Source organism: Mandrillus leucophaeus, unplaced genomic scaffold (assembly GCF_000951045.1).
Source record: "Mandrillus leucophaeus isolate KB7577 unplaced genomic scaffold, Mleu.le_1.0 Scaffold122, whole genome shotgun sequence".
NCBI lineage: Eukaryota > Metazoa > Chordata > Mammalia > Primates > Cercopithecidae > Mandrillus > Mandrillus leucophaeus.
Window position 1 is genome coordinate 3,649,458 of NW_012100543.1, and position 19,491 is coordinate 3,668,948.

General features: G+C 38.0%; 1 protein-coding gene across 2 annotated transcripts in view; it reads right to left on the reverse strand.

The window, feature by feature from the left end:
* VSNL1 (visinin-like 1) overlaps positions 1-19,250 on the reverse strand; it is a 129,594-nt gene extending 110,344 nt beyond the window's left edge. For both annotated transcript variants that reach the window (XM_011971435.1, XM_011971432.1), the window contains exon 1: positions 18,831-19,250. The gene's annotated coding sequence lies outside the window, so the exon portion shown is untranslated. The remainder of the gene's footprint in view (positions 1-18,830) is intronic.
* Positions 19,251-19,491: the final 241 nt, after the last annotated feature.

Below are 19,491 nucleotides of genomic sequence, written 5' to 3' on the forward strand. Positions count from 1 at the left end.
ACTGGTTAGAAAGCAGACATGTGGCTGCAGCCATACTAGATCATGAGGTGCAAGCCACCTGCTAAGGATGGCTAGCCAAGCAAAAAGGTTGAAGGAGTGTGGGTCCCTGAGAAGTCTAGGTGCTAGGTCCCTGAAGCCACCCTGTCAGGAATTGCCTACCTCTGAGTTTCTTTATATGAGTGAGAAATAAATTTCTCTCTTATTTAAGCCATTGTTATCTGGGATCATCTATCATTTTAAGCTGAACTTAACTCTAGATTTGCCAAGTAAATTAGGAGATATAACAATGAAGGTGGAAATACCTTAAAGATAATCTGCAAACTCTTGCTCCAGAAAAAAAAAGCACATCATAGATGTTTAATATCAGAATTATGGTTATGACCTGAAGAGCTTTGAATTTTAAATAATGATCATAATAATGACAATGATAACAATAACAATAGCTGTGTATTGACTATCGCAGGGAGACAGTGGAGAGGAGTTAAATGGGGGTCGGCCGGGCGCGGTGGCTCAAGCTTGTAACCCCAGCACTTTGGGAGGCCGAGACGAGCGGATCACGAGGTCAGCAGATCGAGACCATCCTGGCTAACACGGTGAAACCCCGTCTCTACTAAAAAAAAAAATACAAAAAACTAGCCGGGCGAGGTGGCGGGCGCCTGTAGTCCCAGCTACTCGGGAGGCTGAGGCAGGAGAATGGCGTGAACCCGGGAGGCGGAGTTTGCAGTGAGCTGAGATCCGGCCACTGCACTCCAGCCTGGCGAGACTCCATCTCAAAAAAAAAAAAAAAGAAAAGAAATGGGGATTAAGTCAGACTACCAGATGTGCCACTTTTTGGCTATGTGACTGTGGGCATGTCGCTTACTGTTTCTAAGTCTCAATTATCTTTATAATGGGGATAATGAAAATTCTTAGCATGGAGTTGTAATCATTAGATAAACACATGTAATGAAGTCAGTAAAAATTAGCCTCATGCAATATTATTGATCTTATCATTAAAACCCACCATTCCTACTACCTTTAAAGGCCAGGCATCAAATGACATCTATGTGGCAATATTTATAATTTAATTACCACAATAATACCATCACATAGGTATCATTAGCTACATTTCACAGATAAAAGGATTTATAGGACTCAAAATATTTTGTGACCGAGCTGGAATGGAACCTAGGCTTGATTATAAAATCCATATTTCTTTTCACAATACTATGCTCATTTGATTAAGATTTTATAACTCTTTAAAACATTATGTCAGGACATATGCATTTCAAAGCATTCTCCTGCTATCATTGTATACTTTGGTTCCTGCTTCCTCTGTTAATAACAGCATTCCTACTCCCTTTGCCCTTTGTCTAGCTAATTCCTAGTCTTGACATTTCCAAAATTCATCTCACCTCCAATCCTCACCCTAGGAAAGTTTGGTTCTGTGTGCCCCAAAAATGCTCCTGCAGCGCTCTGTGCTTCTTTCATGGACTTGTAGAAGCACATCTGCTTCTTTCATGGACTTGTAGAAGCACTTGGGCGTATCTAATGACCTACACATCTACACCACAGGAAATCAACCACGGGTTTGGGAAGACCGAGTAACACACAGGTGCTTGTAAATTTCTTTATCTGGAAATCGCCCAAGGGAACTTTGCATGAGAGGGTGAGCTTCCCTTGGAGATTTACCAACATCAAAAGCTCTATTGTCCTCTGTTACTGGAGCCTTGTGAATGAGGAATAAAATGGGAGATGCTAAATCCTGGGAGGAAGACCCATAATCCTCTTTCCAAAAAGAAATGCAGTAATAATCCTCCTTTGTCAGGCCCAGCATTGGTAAACAAGTGTTAGTAACAGTCTCAGGAGGCAAAACTGGAAATCCAGACCTCAGTGGATTTTCCTGGAGTCTATTATTTCAAACAGCCCCAAATAGGTCTCCCTGTTACACTTTCTTACAGCATTACTATTTTCTTCCATAGCACTTAATTAATCTTAATTGTAAGTGATGCCATTTTGTGATTATTTGTTTAATATCCATTCCTCCAACTAGACTCTAACCTCTATGAGGGCAGGAATTATGGTTGTTTTAGTTCACTTAGTGCCAGGCAAATGATGTCCAATAAATATTTGTTGAAAGAACAAATGAATTGGTGAAATAGAGATAGTACCTCATACAAAAGCTGCCTAGTGAATATAAAAACAAGGTAAAAAGAGCATCGATTCAATTTGGATTTTAGAGACCACAAATTTTCTGATTTTAGGCAAGTTGCTACATCTCTGTATCAATTTCTTCACCTCAAGTAGGGGTAATGTCTATTTCATTGGATTGTTGTGAAAATGAGTGAGGTAGTATGCATATAAAGCGCTTGGCAGAGTCCTTGGCAAAGAGATGATACGTGCTAATGATCGTTTACAAACATGACATCCTTAAAAAAAAAGCCATCTCTTCATCTTTCTCCTTTGCTGGGTTAACTGAGGAGACTTTTGGAACACCTGAATGTTCTAAGGTGTAATAATCTGTGAAAAGTGAAAAGACCTTGAATGAATAAACTCAGGCAGATGTAAGCTCCTTTTGCCCCTGAAATGTCTTTCTCCTTTGGCCAGAAATTCTCACCTTCCTATTCCATCTCTTAGAGACCATTTGGTGTCCTTTGATTCATGCAATGTCTATATATTGAGAATCTATAGAATGTTAAGCACAGAACTGGGCTCTGAAAATAATACACTGGTGAACTAGACAAGAAATGTTCAGCCTAAGAGCTTTATTTAAATGTGAATAAGTCCTGGAAAGAACTATGGGACTTAGTTATACACATGCCACTGTGAACAATGGTAACTATCTGGTTTTGCACATTTACCATATCCCCTACTCTGTCCTAAGTATGTTACATGCACAATCCTATCTAAACTTTACAAGGACTATGTGAAATAGGCTTCACGGTTTCTGTTTCACAGGCAAGGAATCAGAAGCCATGGAGCTTCTGATGTAGGGGTTTGAATTAAGGTCTGTGTGACACTACAGCCACAATTTTCCTTCTATCATGATGTCTGCCTACCAATGACTTTTTTAAGACAGAGTCTTGCTGTGTCGCCCAGGCTGGAGTGCAGTGGCACGATCTCGGCTCACTGCAAGCTCCATCTCCCAGGTTCCTGCCATTCTTCCCTTCAGCCTCCCGAGTAGCTGGGACTACAGGTGCCCACCACAATGCCTGGCTAATTTTTTGTATTTTTAGTAGAGACGGGTTTCACCGTGTTAGCCAGGATGGTCTCGATCTCCCGACCTCGTGATCCGCCCACCTTGGCCTCCCAAAGTGCTGGGATTACAGGTGTGTGAGCCACCGTGCCCAGCCACCAGTGATTTTTAATGGTCCGATTGATTTAAGAAGTGATGAACTGGCATATTTAATAATTTACTTCCTTTTATTAGATTATACCCATATATGGTTGTTCAATTGAATAAACATGGTTCTTATAATAATTGATGTAAAAGCAGGGGTTCATAAACATTACATTTTCACTGGCATATGGACAATGCCTGCATTTGCTACAAAGATCTTTTAAAAACTACCTTTAAAATGGAAGTAAAAGTCAGGGTCCAAGAGTTCTTCTTTTAGACCTAGGGTGTAAAACTCACAGATCCCGAACGACAATATGTTCGTATTGGTTATTTTGTTTGATACCATGTTTTAAAAGGCAAAGAAGCGAGGCAAGTATTCTGCTTGGTCAAAATACCATCATTTTAATACTCATGTAACAACTGGCCCGTTTCATTTAGCTCCTGCTTTAGACCATTAGCTTCTTGAAAAAAGATATTTGTCTTAAGGATCTTTGTGTCTCTGGGGCTAAATTCAATTTCTGGCATACAGCAGAAGCAAAAGAAATGTTTGCTATATGAGTGAGAAAAAAATCCTATGGTTAAGAGTTTCTTTCAAGTATTACAGTAGAGTTGGCTCTGGTAAGAGACAGGACAAACTGAGCAAATGAAATTTGTGATTCACTACCTCCTGGGAACCCAAGAGCCTTCTTTTTAGTTTATTTTAACTAAGCTCTCTTTTGAGAAAAAATGATTAGAAATTTCTTTAAGCTAAAACATAAATGAGTTAATTCTGTTTTAAAGCACCTAACGATGTTCCCTGAGGACTATTTAGGTATATGGAATTTTGAGAAATTCAAAGATTAATGAGGCGCTGAGTCTACATTCTAGGAATTCACAGACTGTTCAGGAATACTACTACTGGATATGATGAAGAAGATAAAGATGAAGATGATAATGATGATGATGGTATCAGTAGTAGCAATGATCATACAAGCAAAGCATGGCATAAAAACTGTATTAATCAGTACTCCAGGATCTCAGCCTAGACTTGGCTCTCTTTTCTGTTTCCTGCTCCAAAACAAAGTGACAAAAATAATGGACTTCTGGGCAATTGCAGGTGGGTTTTGATTAGAAGAGGCTTTTCAGAGTTTCTGAAAGGAATGCAGCCATCTGCTCATAAAGCTGGCCCTGAGAATTACTAACTAGTTTAGGTGAATTTTCCTCAATGTTCTAAGTGTTATGACCCCTCAGGCCTAGTTTCTAGGGCCCAAGCCTCTGCCATAAAAAGCAGCAAACCTACATTCAAATTTCTCACTCTGCTAGAGATGGGCAGAAATCTATGCTGAGGACACTAGGCAGCCTGTAGTCAGAGTTATGTGCACAAAGATTTTCCTTTAAGTGGTATTTTAAAAGTTAAAATTTATAACAATAAGAGAACAGTGAGCGAAACCTTGTTCATATATACAATGGAGTGTAATCCAAGTATTTAAAATATACATTTGCAAAGAATTTTAATTGAAAAGATCATGTTTCTGCTATAATGTTATGAAAAATGTAGAATAAAAATTTTAAAGAAATGAGCAGTCTCTATTAGCAAACAATGAAAATGGAGGAAAATATAACTTAATAATAGATTGCAGGTGAGTTTTATTCTTTTTTCTGTTTTGTTTTCCAAATTTTCACAATGAGCGAATATTATTCTTTTTACTTAAAAAAGGCAAATTCCCAACCCTCACTGAGGCTCACTTAAGAGCTGTTATATAGAGTAGCAACTTGAAGGACCAGGTATCTGATAAATGAATTACCTGGAATGCCAATAGCAGTCCTCTTTAGTTCTAGTGCTTAGAGTTTTGTTAAGTGAGTTTATAAAACTAGAAAAAAAAAAAGTGTTCTGAAAGAGAAAGTAATGTCTTCTTCATTTAATTATAAAAAAATAATTGTGTACTTCTAATCCTAGACAACCACAAAATGAATATTCTCACTGTTACAATGAAGTGATCTCAATCACCATGATAACAATCAGTGGTATCCAAGCTAGATACAAATTCAAAGAAATGACTTTATTCCTAATTATCTACCATAGGAACCAACAATCACAATTCAGACAAGATAGCTGGAATATTGTGTAGATTTTTAGCCTTCCCTCTATTATGTTATCTCTCAGTGAGTTTCCATTTACAGATGTATAACCTCATAGACCTATTACAAAGATTTGGGTACTCCTTACCAGCAACCTCCAGTTGGCATTTGAGGAGGTGATTCTCAGATAACGTAGAGGTTGCTCACTTTACATTCTCTAAATAAGTAGTCATAAGCAGTACACTGTCACTGCACTATGAGCCCTTATAAATACTGTGTGTTGAATTCATCTACCCATTGTTCTACATAAAGTATCCATTAACTTCATACATGGTTGTAGATCTACCCAGTGCAAAAGATGGTCTGTTGGCTATGCTCAGTTCCCTACTTCTTTATTATGAATTTATTTAACTCCTCAATTTAAGAGCTCTTGGATTGAGGACAGCAAATACTACTAATTCTTTATTAAAAACAAACTAATAATAACCATCAATGAGTTTCAAATAAAAGAGAGGGTTCTGCTAAGCATTTAATGGATATTATTTCTAGTCCTCACAACAATTTTGCAATATACATTATAATTTGGATTTAACAAATAAGACTGGGGCTCAGAGAGATTAAATTATTTGACTAAGGCCATGAAGACATTAAGTAGTGGAATTAGAATTCAAATTTGATTCTGACATATAGTCCAGTATTTTTCCATTTTCCCATGTTGCTGATGTTTGATCTTTAGATTTTTTTTTTCAAAACTTCCATTTTACACCTTAAGAACCAGACTTTGAGGAATGAAGTAACTTGCCCAAGTTCATATGAAAACAAAACAAATTCAAATCTGAATCAAATTAACTGCCCCTGTTTTTCAAAATTATGTTACCACTGCAACATAACAGCAATCACTGCTAATACAATGTATGCCATATTTTAATTTTTTCTATTAGTTTTAATTGGTATGAGGTTAAAGATGTTTTATAATATTGTCATTTTTCTGAATTTGAGATAATTTTGAAGTTACAGATTTTCTTCCTTTTCATATGGGAAACTGCAGAACTGTAAACATGTCAGTGGGGAAGATTCAGAGCCATTAGTCATTAGCCACTTTGGCACAACTGTGGTCAAATATCCATCCAGGAACAAAATGGGAATGCTCTCAAAAGATCAGTTGCCAAAGCACTTCAAGAAGTTTCCTCTTAATAACAAGGTCAACCTTCTTGGTCTACTATTTCATTTTTCCTTTTTCTTTCCTCCCTCCCTCTTGCTCTTTCTTTCTCTCTTTCCCCCTCCCCCTCTTTTTATAGGAAACTAATATTCACTGAAGATCTTGTATATGCAAGAGACTGTTCTAAGCACTTTCAAAGACATTATGTTTATCCTTACGATTAATCTCAGGAGTACGATTTTCATTTTCCAAAACTTAGACAACTTGTTCAGAGTGATAAGGTCCAACTTTAAAGCCACATCTCTTTAATCCACAATATACTTCTCTCTAGTGAGATGCAGTCGTGTCTCACATAAACAGGCTGCTATCTTTTCAACAACTGGGATGTACAGACTTAATTGACACCCTGATTCAAAAAAACTATAAAAATACTTAGGAGATTTGAACACTGGCTTTATATTTGATGATATTAAGTGATTTTTTTTTTTTTTTTTTGCTGTGTTAATTGTATTGTGGATATATGTAAACTATTACACACAAGATGATATGTCTAAGATATGTCTTAATTCTTTCAAATAAACCCATTAGAGAGAGGAAGGATGGGGACAGAAATGAAACAAAGTGGCCGTAATACGGATTAACATTGGGTGATGGGTACATGGGGGCTTATTATATTATTCTCTCCAAATATGTACGCTTTCCCTAATAAAAAAATTTAAAAAATAAAAAGACGTGTGTAGGTTGGTTGTAGTTTGGTAGAACAAGAGGATTTTGGGTTTGAACAACACATTTATCACTTAATGTCTATGTGACCTTGGGCAAATTACTTTCATCTCAGAGACACAACTTCTCAGTCACAAAATGAAGCTTACCTTGCAGACACTTACCTTGCAAAGCTGTAAGTAATGAAGTAACATGTGTAAGTATCCAACACAGAGCACTGTACATGCTAAGTTTTTTTTGTTTGTTTTTTGTTGTTTTTTTCGAGACGGAGTCTCACCCTGTCGCCCAGGCTGGAGTGCAGTGGTGCGATCTCGGCTCACTGCAAGCTCCGCCTCCCGTGTTCCCGCCATTCTCTTGCCTCAGCCTCCTGAGTAGCTGGGACTACAGGTACTCGCCACCATGCCCGGGCTAATTTTTTGTAGTTTTTAGGAGAGACGGGGTTTCACCATGTTAGCCAGGATGGTCTCGATCTCCTGACCTCGTGATCCGCCCGCCTCGGCCTCCCAAAGTGCTGGGATTACAAGAGTGAACCACCGAGCCTGGCCTTCTTCTTCTTCTTTTTTTTTTTTTTCCACAAAATTGCTAGCTATTATTATTATAAGGCATACATGATCTCTGCTTTCATTTACTTACTCTTGAGACCTAGCCTAGAGATAACTTTCAATATTCAGATTAATTCAATTTTGTCCAACAGCCAAAGACAAGTGATACAGGTAAGCCCTTTATGTACATGGTCTTCTACTGAGCACCTCTTTGGAAGAATGTCAGCTCTCCCAGTTTCTCCTATGCCACTGGTGACTTGGATCTAGATCAGTTTCCTCTGTCCTCTTCCAGTTCACATGGATTTCTTCTAACACCCATACCAGCAATTCTGGCCAAGGCCTCTTGTTTTAAGAATGAATCATATACCATTTTATATTATTCCTTGTATAGCCACTTTATCAAAGTATTGGCTATATTATTCTCTCATCACTGCTGCAAATATGCTCTATCATGCCTCCCTTCTCCATCCCAAGATGATATCTTGGACTGATTTATATTTTTTCAGTCACTTCTAGTTATCAGAAAAGTTGTTGTTTCTAGATATTAAAAAAGTTTAGTCTAATTTAAATATAAATTTCCACTATACCAATTCAGTCTTTCCTTAACTAGGATTTCAATCTAGCAGTGGGGAGAGGGGGTAATCTGTTCTCTTGTCCTGCTTGCTTCCCTCTTCTATTATTCACTCTGCTGCTTCTAGGGAGGGGGCAGAGAAGGGGACTATATAGGAAACGGACAAGGTCTTACTTGACTGGTGCCTGTGTAACCTGGCACTCTGTGAGTCTGATGCCCAAATGCTTTGCCATTACCCTGGGGTGTTTGAGGACTCTTTAACAACTTCTGACTGGGAAGTTCCAAACTTCACAGTTTACAATTTCAATGCACAGTTGACTTACTGCTCCACCTATTCTGCTGACCTCAATGATACAGCTCTCTAAAGGGGACTTAGACATGTATCAGACATGATTTCTTCCCTCAAGAAATTTCCAGTTTTATGTGAGAGCTGGCATGTATACAGCGATTATGTGTTCAGATGTGCTAAGAGGACTGAGAAGTAACTTTTGGTTGCATTCCCTTAGGATGACTGGGTTAGGATATCTAAGGAAGTTTCAGATTTTTATCATCAGAGCAGCTCCTGCAAAGTGATTTCCATAGTCCTTGAAGAAAACTCATCTCTGTTCATGAGTTCAAGAGCTTATCCAAGACAGAGTACCTGTGTTTGCATGCACATGTGGGTCTCCTTTGTTTCTCCTGTTGGTCTTACTGTCTTTACATTGTTTGGATCTGTATATGCATGCTGATTCCTGGAAGGGAAGTCCCAGTTACCCTCATAAGCTTTTCTTAACCCCAGTAGGATGAAAATCTTATTTCCAAAGCTTCCCTGCTAGAACAAACACATGAGCTTGACTGTGGTTGCTTTTGTTTCCACAAGGGTCTCTTTAGAAGCCAAGACATGCTCACACCACTGAGAAATGGCTGTGGGCTCAGGTTCTACAACCACAGCATAAGAAATCCAGAGGCAGATTTAAACGATACAGATGTGTCTCAATTTAGGCTTTTCCTTCTAGATTATTTTACTTCAAAATCATTTTTTCAATTTAACTGTGAAGACCTAGTTATCATAGATCTATCATTCTATCCTAGGACCTACAGTAGGGGCTGGGAGAAGACAGGGGACTTATTTTAGCAGATATAACCATAATATAATAATTTGCAGAAGATCAATACTTTGATTATAAATCACCTTTTTTAAATCTCAAATTTTAAAGTTGAATGATATAAACAATAAATTCTTTATTGTCACATGATATTATGCAATCTGTGGAGTATGTTCACAATAACTCATAACTAGAAAGGGTAGGTGATATCATACTTATTCTCACATGAGGAAACTAAAACTCAGAGAAGTTAAGTAAGTCTTCCATGGCTACATACTATGATGCCTAAAGCATGGGGGTGATGCCTAAAACACACATCTAATGACTACTAAGTTTGTGTACTTTCTATTACATAGTTCGGCTTTTGTCTTTCTAAACCAGTTTTTCCAACTGAGTTCTTCAGAATGACAATGAAATGTTGATAAGTATATTTTCACATAAGTTTCCTGTACAAACAGGTGTGGAAATACATGATTAATCAAAGCTAAACAGATTAAGTGGTCTTTACCACAGGACTACTCAGACTTATTATTAACATGAAAATGAGCACTGGGAATATCAAAGAGTGAGGTGTAGTAAGCATTTTCCCCCAGAGAAGCGTTTCAAAAAACTCTTTGTTTCTATAAAGATATATTTCCAAAACCCTGATAGGTATTCTTACCACTGAATTTAAACCATCCTCCCTTTCAACTATGCACTTGATCTAGAATGAGAAAATTTCAATAGGGCTTCCTTTTTAATGCTGTCTTGTAAGTAATGATTTGTTATAAAGCTATTACTCTTAAATATTTTGCTTAAAACTGCACAAAACAATCTATTACAGTACATTGAACATATTGTGTATATATCATGTATGTATGTATGTATCCATCTATCTGGATGTATGTGCATCTCTACCTCACCCCTACCTTGAGTACCATTCTCTGCACTTGGTCTATCTGCGTTAGTGCACACTTCTACAAACACTCAGGAAATGAAGGTTCTGATAGGCTGAACCTGATGTGAACATGTTCTGCAACATGTGTTGTGTGTATGGCCCCCCTTTTCTGTCATTTATTTCGTGTTATTTGAGAAGCAATTGTTTGATAAACAAAAGATACGCAAGTGGTATCGCCAAATCCTGCATAAGAGTTGAGGTATAGGCATCTCCTGGAGTGTTTAACAGGTGATAGGGCACCTTGGGGGAAAAGGTAAAGGAAAAGAGAGGATAAAAATGAGAAGATAATTAAGCACTGTTAGATGTCCTCTGACATTATTTATGAAGAGCACCACAGAATCACTGGAGCTGGGGAGGACTGTTCATCAACTGAACGTTAGTCACTAGAGGCTCTGAAAACTTTAGCAGAAGACATGTCTTAAACAAATGAAAGAGGTTTTCTAAACAGATGCAGGAACGCAGGCCTAAGGTAGGGCATTGATTCAGTTAGTACACCCTTTCTAGGACTGCACTCACCATGCTACCTGGGATAAGTGTATGTTAGCTATTATTTAACTATGAGCCAATTAGGATAAATATACTTGGAAAAAAATGCAGCAGGACATCTAGAACACTAACCTAGGAGAAACGGTGAAATGTAGACTGAGAAGGTGGTCAAAAAAGATAAGATGTAGGCAGGAGAAAAGATTGGGGTGTGCAGGGGGAGAAGGAATTATTTATGTTCCAAGTTCTTTCAGGTACTATATACACATTACTATATTAGGCCTTCAACATTCATGTAAGATAACTGCATTATCCCTATTTTCACCGGTGAGAAAATAAACTCAAAAGATTAATTAGAACAATAACCCTACTCAATTCTATGAATCATCCAGGAGTTGTCCTATTATACAAAGAAATCTCAGAATTTAGGTGCAAGTTTTGTAGACTTCAAAAAGAGAAAAAGATGCCCTTTTTTATCTACAGATTAGAAATACACCTGAAATTTCCTAGGAAATTGGGCAGGAAATAGAGGAAGAAGGAGGGAAATCCTGAAGGAAATTGAAAAGGCTCTTTGAGGAGTTAAGAACAGTAAGGCCATTTTGGATTTGATGTGTGTGGGGATGGGGGGTGGGGGAAATGTGCAGAGGGGCTAAAAACATTTTTTTTGGTTCAGTAGGAAAGAGCAGTTGGAAGTTACCTTTTCCTTTATTGTAAAAGCCTGGGAGAAAAGAATGAAAGAGTAGCTCAGAGAAGACTCTTCCCACAGACACACATCGAATGATTACTCATGAAATGGGTTGGAAAAATAGAGGAGGTGTGGGGAGAGTATCATATAGAAATCCTGTTTTGGGAAAGTATTAAAAGATAGAAGTATCACAGTATAATATTTAACCAAAAAAGCAGGGCTCCTGAAATGTTTTTTATTGAAGTTCAGTGATCAACTGTGGGTGCATGTTGGGGGAGAAGGGAAACATGTTATTTAGCTACACTGAATAATAATTCATAGATAATCTTAAAATATATCCAATAAGGAAATAAACTTAAAAATTTCCTTTCAGTTCCATATTCAGGTGACAGTTATATGCTGGCATTATATAGTAGGGTGATGATGATAAAGTAAAGGCATAATGGAAAGGGGACGCATTTAAAGAAGGAATAAGGGAAACAAAATTTGAAGTCTTAGTGGAGGCATTTATTTCATTCTGAAATAATTCTGTGCATTCATACCACTTTTTCATTTCACTTGACTTAAAATTGCATTTATCGGTCTTCTCCATTAGGCATAAATTCTTGAAGGCTGGGATTGTATCTTACTTAATTTTGTTCTACAGTGACTACACAGAGCTTGGCACACTTACTCAATAAAGCTAAGTTTTACAAGGTAGGGTAAGCACTGTAAACTGTTCACTATTTGATTCCTTATTTAGAAGTTCTGCAATGAATGGAGATTGCTTCAACTCAGTGACCAAAGTGTCTTATGAGCTATTGATTTCTGATTAAAGTGATGCTAATGATAAGGATAAATATTATTTATTATACATTTTCAATAATAAGCCATTATATTCTTTACATATATAATCTTCTATTTTCTGTTCAAGAATCCTGTGAATTACTATTAGAAACTGAGGCTGAGTGTTTAAACAATTTATTCAAGGTCACAGAACTAATAAACTATGGCCCTGGGAATTTTTGTCTAAGTATTAATATACCTAGCTTGAGAACTTTGTACTTCCGCTCATAATTTTCTCTGAGCCAACTGAAATCACAGTTAGAAGTTTTCCCATTCACAAACTAAAAATGAGGAAAGACCAACAGTTTAGTGGTTTTCATCTCACTCTGAAGAATCAATACCTTTATAATCATTTAAAAGAATAACAATTTTATACACAGGATTTAAGTTTACTTCACAATTTCCTTTCATTTTTCATAAAATTTTTCATATGAACAAGAAAGCAAAAAACATCAAGCACTTTAGATAAAGTTACAGAAACTCTTGAACTTCTGGAATTAACAAAATTGATAGTCTTCCATTAACTCATAACATCAAATGCCAAGAATTTCAGCAAACAGAACTTGCTAATTGAACGTGAGCCTTGTGCAGCACTACTTGATACATTAAAAGCAAAATATTATATTAATAAGATTTCAACTTCATTAATAATGCTTAATGGGTCTCCAATGGGACATTTTACTCAAAATTTAAAATTAGACTTCAAGAAATCAGAAATAAACACACTAATCACAAATTACTAAAACCAATGAAAAATATAAAACACTAGTCTCCTGTAGCACCAGGGTTTATAATTTCAAGAATTCTTGAATTGCAAAAAGATCCTAAAATATAAGATAACAGAAATATTAGGATCTGTTGATTTACATTAGAAAAAATTCACCCAGGTTTCAAAGTACATTTAACATGTTAATGATTTGCCAAAAAAACCCCAAAAACTATTTACATAAAGCTCCTCAAAAGTTCATAGCCTTTCAGAGCCTAAGAAATAATAAACAAGATCCAAAAAAACGAGGAAAAAATGTACTTAAAAAGTGAGAGATTTCTATTCTCAGAAAAGTACTATATGGGCAACAATGAATAGGATTCTCTCTATGGATCGATGATAATTGCAGATAAATTTAACTGATTTGTTAACACTTTGCTTTTTATGAGCAATGCCTCATAAAAATAAAATCTACTTTAAGTAAAAGAGATCTACTTTCTACAAAAAGTTCAGTAATTATTGTATTAGGTACACTGAGCTTGAAGACCACTTAGTGAATGAGAGTATTCCAAGTCTTAATTGTAATTTAGAACAAAAGGAAATAGAATGCTCACCTGGAAATAATCCAACAAATCCTGGGAATTACCATGCATTAAAAAAAAAGAATAAACAATTGATGGTTACACAGCAGGTCATCTGTGTTAGGACTGCAGTAAATAAGTAAAGAGGTGGAGAAATTCAGAGAAAGTGTAAGAATTGTGAAAATCACCGGATCTGCATGCTTTAAGTTAGCTGATAGGGGTATAGAACAGCTCTTGAATGTATTCACAGGCACCTTATTATTAAAGTGTCAAACCTCTTTGAAGATTCCTCAGTAATTTACTATTCCATTTCTGTTTCATTCATTAAATAGTTTCTAAAGCATCTCCAAGACCCTTCCATTAGTAAAAGTTCTCAATGATTTAAGCTGGGAGCAACACAAACTATTTTGATTCATTTTAGAGAGCATAAGTTATCTTTAGAAACAAACTGTAAATGAGAAATGCAATGCTGTGGTCCCCTCACAGTGTGAACATGTTAAAATAATTCCATAGTTCAAGGGAGCATGATCTAAGTGGAGGACATAGCTACCACAGTCTAGATTTATATTCACTCTTTTACTTATCAATATTCTTATTCTTGTAAATAGGTAAAAATACTTTATCTTTTTACTTATTAAGAGACAAAAAGGAGAATACACATGTAAATAGATTTAAAAGCATTCTTAGAGGTATTAATATAATGCTTTAATATCTTTACAAAAAATAAATCATTAAATAATTTTTTTGAGATAGTGTCTCACTTTGTCACCCAGGTATAAAATAATTTTTAATATAGTTTTTTCTCATTATTAACGAAGATATTTAAAGAAATGTTAATTGTGTACATGGTTTTAGTAGAAATTTAATTTGTTAATATAATTAACAAGGTACATGCAACTGATTCTTATTAGAACAAATATTTAATTGACAAATATTGAGTTTCCACTATAAAAGACATTGTACTGATATTGTGAAAATATTTTAAAAGGTCATTAAAATCATTGCTCTTCTAGGCAGTGAATTCATATTGTAGGGGCACCTTTAAGATAAAAAAACTTCCTGAAGATACTATTTTTAAAAATAGATTGGAGGGATGGATTAGGTGACTTATATGGATCTTGTCCAGCTCACATATTCTATTAATCACATGAATTAACCATTGGGACAGCAAAAATATCAATCATTCTTTAATATATCTCTGTAACATTTGATACTTTAGGAAAATTAATATGTTTATATTCGCTATACATAATGAAGATGGACATTGTCAATTTCAACCTTAGATTAATTAAATGTGATCATTTCTGTGAAGACAGCCTTCCTATTTTCCTAAATAATCACTAATTTTAGGAGCATAGAAATCACTCAAAACAAAGAAAAAGACCTTGAGAACAGTGAAAATATATTGCTGTTGTCAATTAGGAAACCACATGTTTTATACTGATGCTGAACTGTTATTCTGTGAAACTCCCTAGGGAGCTTCTCCACAACGTTTGGAATTCATAACTACATGCAACCCAAACAGAAAATCTATAGCTTGCCCAGGACGATATTCCTGATGCCGTAATCCTATCACATGTGACTCACATGTAATGGGGAGGTGATTCACAGTGTAGTAAATCAAAGCAGGGCACTTAGCAACTACAAATCTCCACATCTCTGGGAAGGCTATCTGGTGTTCAGAATACCTTGGAATGGGTATTCTGCAAGGGTGTATGAATGGGTATATCAGCAAGATCAGGTAACATCTAACTAACCCAAGAGCGTTTGTCAGAAACAGACTCTATCCAAGACAGAGCTCATCCCAATTCAGTAAAGATTTACCGACAGAGGAGGGGTTAAATTAAATTGTTAATTGGTAAAGGTGTTGAGAAACTCACCACCTTGCTTCTTAAAAGCTTCAACAACTTCCAAGAGTAGTTACCTCATCTTTGAAATGAGAAAGAAACTCCAACTGGGCCTTCCTCTGGTTTTGCATTCCAGTTTTCAAGCTCCTCCTTTCCTAATGCCTCAGCTTTTTTCAGGTAAGAATCCTTAGTATTTCCGCATTTGTGGTAGTTGTGGGTATCTTTCTGAGTGCCTGGGAGATTACATTTCTGGAGAAGAAAACAGGAAGGCCTAGACTATCTTTAGGAGGCGTAGAATGTTATTGTATAGGCACTCAGGGAATTTTTATGGAAGAAAGGGAGAAAAGAAGGAGGAAATGGAGAAAGCAAAAGAGGAAAAAAAGGAGAAAAAACAGGAGGAAGGTGGGAAGGCCAGTTAGGCAGGTCATCTTGTCTGCTGTGCAGTCCTCATCCAGCAAGATGAGAGCAGAAACTGCGCAAGAATAAAACAAAAGATCTGCCTGAGGAAAAGCTATGCAAATACTTTAAAAGCTTTAAAGGATGAAAACGTTGCACTACTCTCCTCTACAGCACAACTTCAGGTTAAACCAGTCAAGCGTTCTTCCTTCGGTCTTTCTGTCCCTTCCCTTTCCCTTCTCTGCAGGTGGCTTTATCTGGAGGATTTCCAGGAAGGCTGGAGACAGGCATCTCTAATTTGGGTTCTGCCTCCTAGGAGCCAGAGGAGAGTTGGCAAAGTCCACTCTGGGTTTACCCTGCAGTTTCCTCACTCCACGAAGTCCTAATCTCTGCAGCTGCAGTGGTTTTGGAGGAGGATAGATAGGGAGAAAAGTGGCAATGTAACTGCAGTGTCTTTGAAGGCTGGATTCCCTGAAGAATTTTGGGGAACAGAGCAGGGAAAGGATGGAAATGGGCCCTGGGCAGTTCTCAAACAGAAACTGCATATTCTGATACGCTAGTGCTTCCCCCAAACGCCAAGGTTTCGAAAGAAATTGACTGAGATGCAGAGGAGGCCAGAAAAGCCAGACTAAACATCTAATGAGGTGGGGATAGTAGAGGTGAGGGGGCAATAAAAAAGAGACAGAAAGAGACCTTACAAAGACAAAGAGAGGCAAGGAAGAGAAATGAAGTGGTATAAAAAGGGACCCCTAGAGATAATCTCAAAAGATGTGCTGGAGAGCAGACAGTTATTTATTTGAAGTCTGCAGCAATGTCACTGAGACTGCTGAAAATGAAGGAGAGAAGGAAACATTTACACTCAACATTACTTTTTAATTGTTTATTCCATAGACTAGAACTTAATTGACTTTTCTCTAGATCCATGGTTCTGGGCCTCAGTTTCCTCATCTACAAAGCAAGGGGTTTGGACTAGATACCTTACAGGGTCTCTACCTAACTTGATCCTCTCTGTCAACCTACGAGCCAGGAACTCCAAGACCAAAGATTTATTAGTTTTGATACCCAATTCCCCCCTTTTTCTTCTACCATCCCTCTTTATCAATGCAGTGCCAACAGCTGCACCATTCATTGAACTGATGCCAACGCTCAGTGATGACAAGGAATATGGCTCAACTGTGACAAATGATTAGTCCTTCTGCCCTGGAGTAAGGAAAGAAAGAATAGACAAGGCAGTATGATTTATACTTTGGATTTCCAATGAGAGGTTCTTCTCGAATTTTCGGTTACCAATTTCATGCATTTAAATAAATTATAAATTCCTTTGAGGGGTTCCAAATGGTTGGACTGATCAAAGGCCAAAGAGCCGTATTTGATGGCCCCCATACCTGATTTGAAGGAAAATTTATTTCATTTCATCCCCAAAATTGGATTTGCTTATTTCGTGGAAATCCAGCACGCACTAGTCATGCTTTTTTCTCATCTTTCTGCCTCCCATTCTGCAAACCTGCTTCAGTGCAGCATTTTCTGGGGTTATTAAACACCCAAGGCTTAATGAGAGTGCATTCATGAGTAAGTTCTTCAATGATGCAGGATCACCCCCTACTTCCCACCCCCCACACACACAAACACACGTAGGCAGTTTAAATGATAGTGGGGGTAAAATGTGTTTTCACAAGAGTTTCATTTTAAATGTCTCAACCTGAAATTCCTTTAGAAATTAAAATAGATATTAATACATAGAAATAAAACTCCCCAGCTTCTCTTGCCTTCAAGTGGAAAGTGATACACAAATAGTATGTACTTAGTGTTTTCCACACCCACCAACAATTCTATTTTATTTTAGTTTCCAAAATATGGACAGGCGGGCAACTCTAGAAAAATGGATTCCCACTCTGGCATCTCACAGGGCACTGATCAGGCAATGCTAAGCACTCATCATTTCCACCACACAGGGAGCATCAGCCTCTCCTCGCTCCTTCCCCATACACATTCTCGTACCCCTGAGGGTATTCAGCATTCTGATTTCCACTCGGGGTTTGACCTTGCAAAGACCCTTCCTTCTTCCAGTTTCTGGGCAAGGAACAACCCATTTTAACTTAAAACACAAAACGACCTTTTATCCTTTAAAGAAATACTACCGAATGTAACACACCTTGATTTACATTTTTTAACCCCAGATTCCGGATGGCGAACGCGGAATGCAAAGGCAGGTAACTAGTTTGGGTCTGACAGTCCCCATTCAGCGACCGAATCTGTGACTCCGTTCAAAATCGACAGTGCGGTAGAGCATCTTTCCCTTTTCTGCCCATTCACCATTGTGACGAAAAATCAAAAGCGAAAAAATTATCTACTCATTTCTGAATACTGAGAGAAATGTGTTCATTTAGCTCCTGACTCCGTGGATCTTAAACACTAACATCCCGCTCAGAGATCAACCATGATTTCCATACCAATCTCATCCACTCAGTTTTACTTAGCAAACACCTTTGCTGCCCTTCCACGGTGAGAAAAATGGTGCACCAATCCCACGGATGACAGGTTGCTACTCGACTGCACCCGCTCAATAGTTTTATCAGCAACCGGAAAACTTCACAATCGGTCAATTAGCTACTTAAATCTGTCTAAGACAAACTAAGAAAGCATCTCAGTTTCACCTGTCTTAAATCTAGTCTAAGACAATCCCCCAAACACGCCGCATATAAACACTCCCCCTTCCCCCACCCACAATATTCCAAAAGATCCCCCATGGACTAACAGCACATTCAGATTGCCAGCATTAAGCAAGGCAATTGTCACCAGGCATTTAGACGCATCTATGCAAAGCAAAGTATGTGACAATAGCCAAAGCATCTCTCTGACAGTTGGTTGCATTACACATGCAGAAATGCAACGAAGATTGTATTTTCCACTTACAGTTATAGCGCTGCGCACGGTCACTTAACGAAAATGATAAAACTCAACAGTTCTTTTTAAAAATATATATTTAATTCTGGTAAACGCTTAAGCGTGTGTGGTTCTCTCTCGCTCTCTTTTTCTCCGGAGCTCTGGGCTGCTTAAATCCCTCTTGGATAGCGCCTAGCAAGCCCAGCCGCTGCCGCAACACGCTCGGGTAAATCTCTGCTGCAGATTGGGAATCCCATAGAAAATCTAGGGTCCCTGGAGCTGGATGCGCAGGCGCGCGAGCCTCCGCCTCTCCAGGCACCCCCTCCCCTTTCCTCTCTTCCCTCCTCCCTCAGCTCCGCAGCCCCAGCTAGGAGAACTCGGGAGCCTGTGACCAAAAGCCGCCTGGCGATGGCGCATGCTCAGTCGGAGGGGCTCGGAGTTTCCGCGGGTGGATTCCACGTCTCCAGATTTTAGCAGAAACTCAAAAGGAAAGTAGATAGGAAAAGGGAGTCCGACTATCCGAGCAACCTGCACCTGGACTGGCGCGAGGGAGTGCGGGTTGGGCTCGCCACGCCCCGCGGTTACCGAACCTGGTGGCTGAAGGCCGAGGGCAGAGATGGAACACGTGGAGCCGCTTTTCCCGCTGCTCTCTGTCCTAGCCGGCCCCCGGCCCACCCTTTGTCAGGCTGTA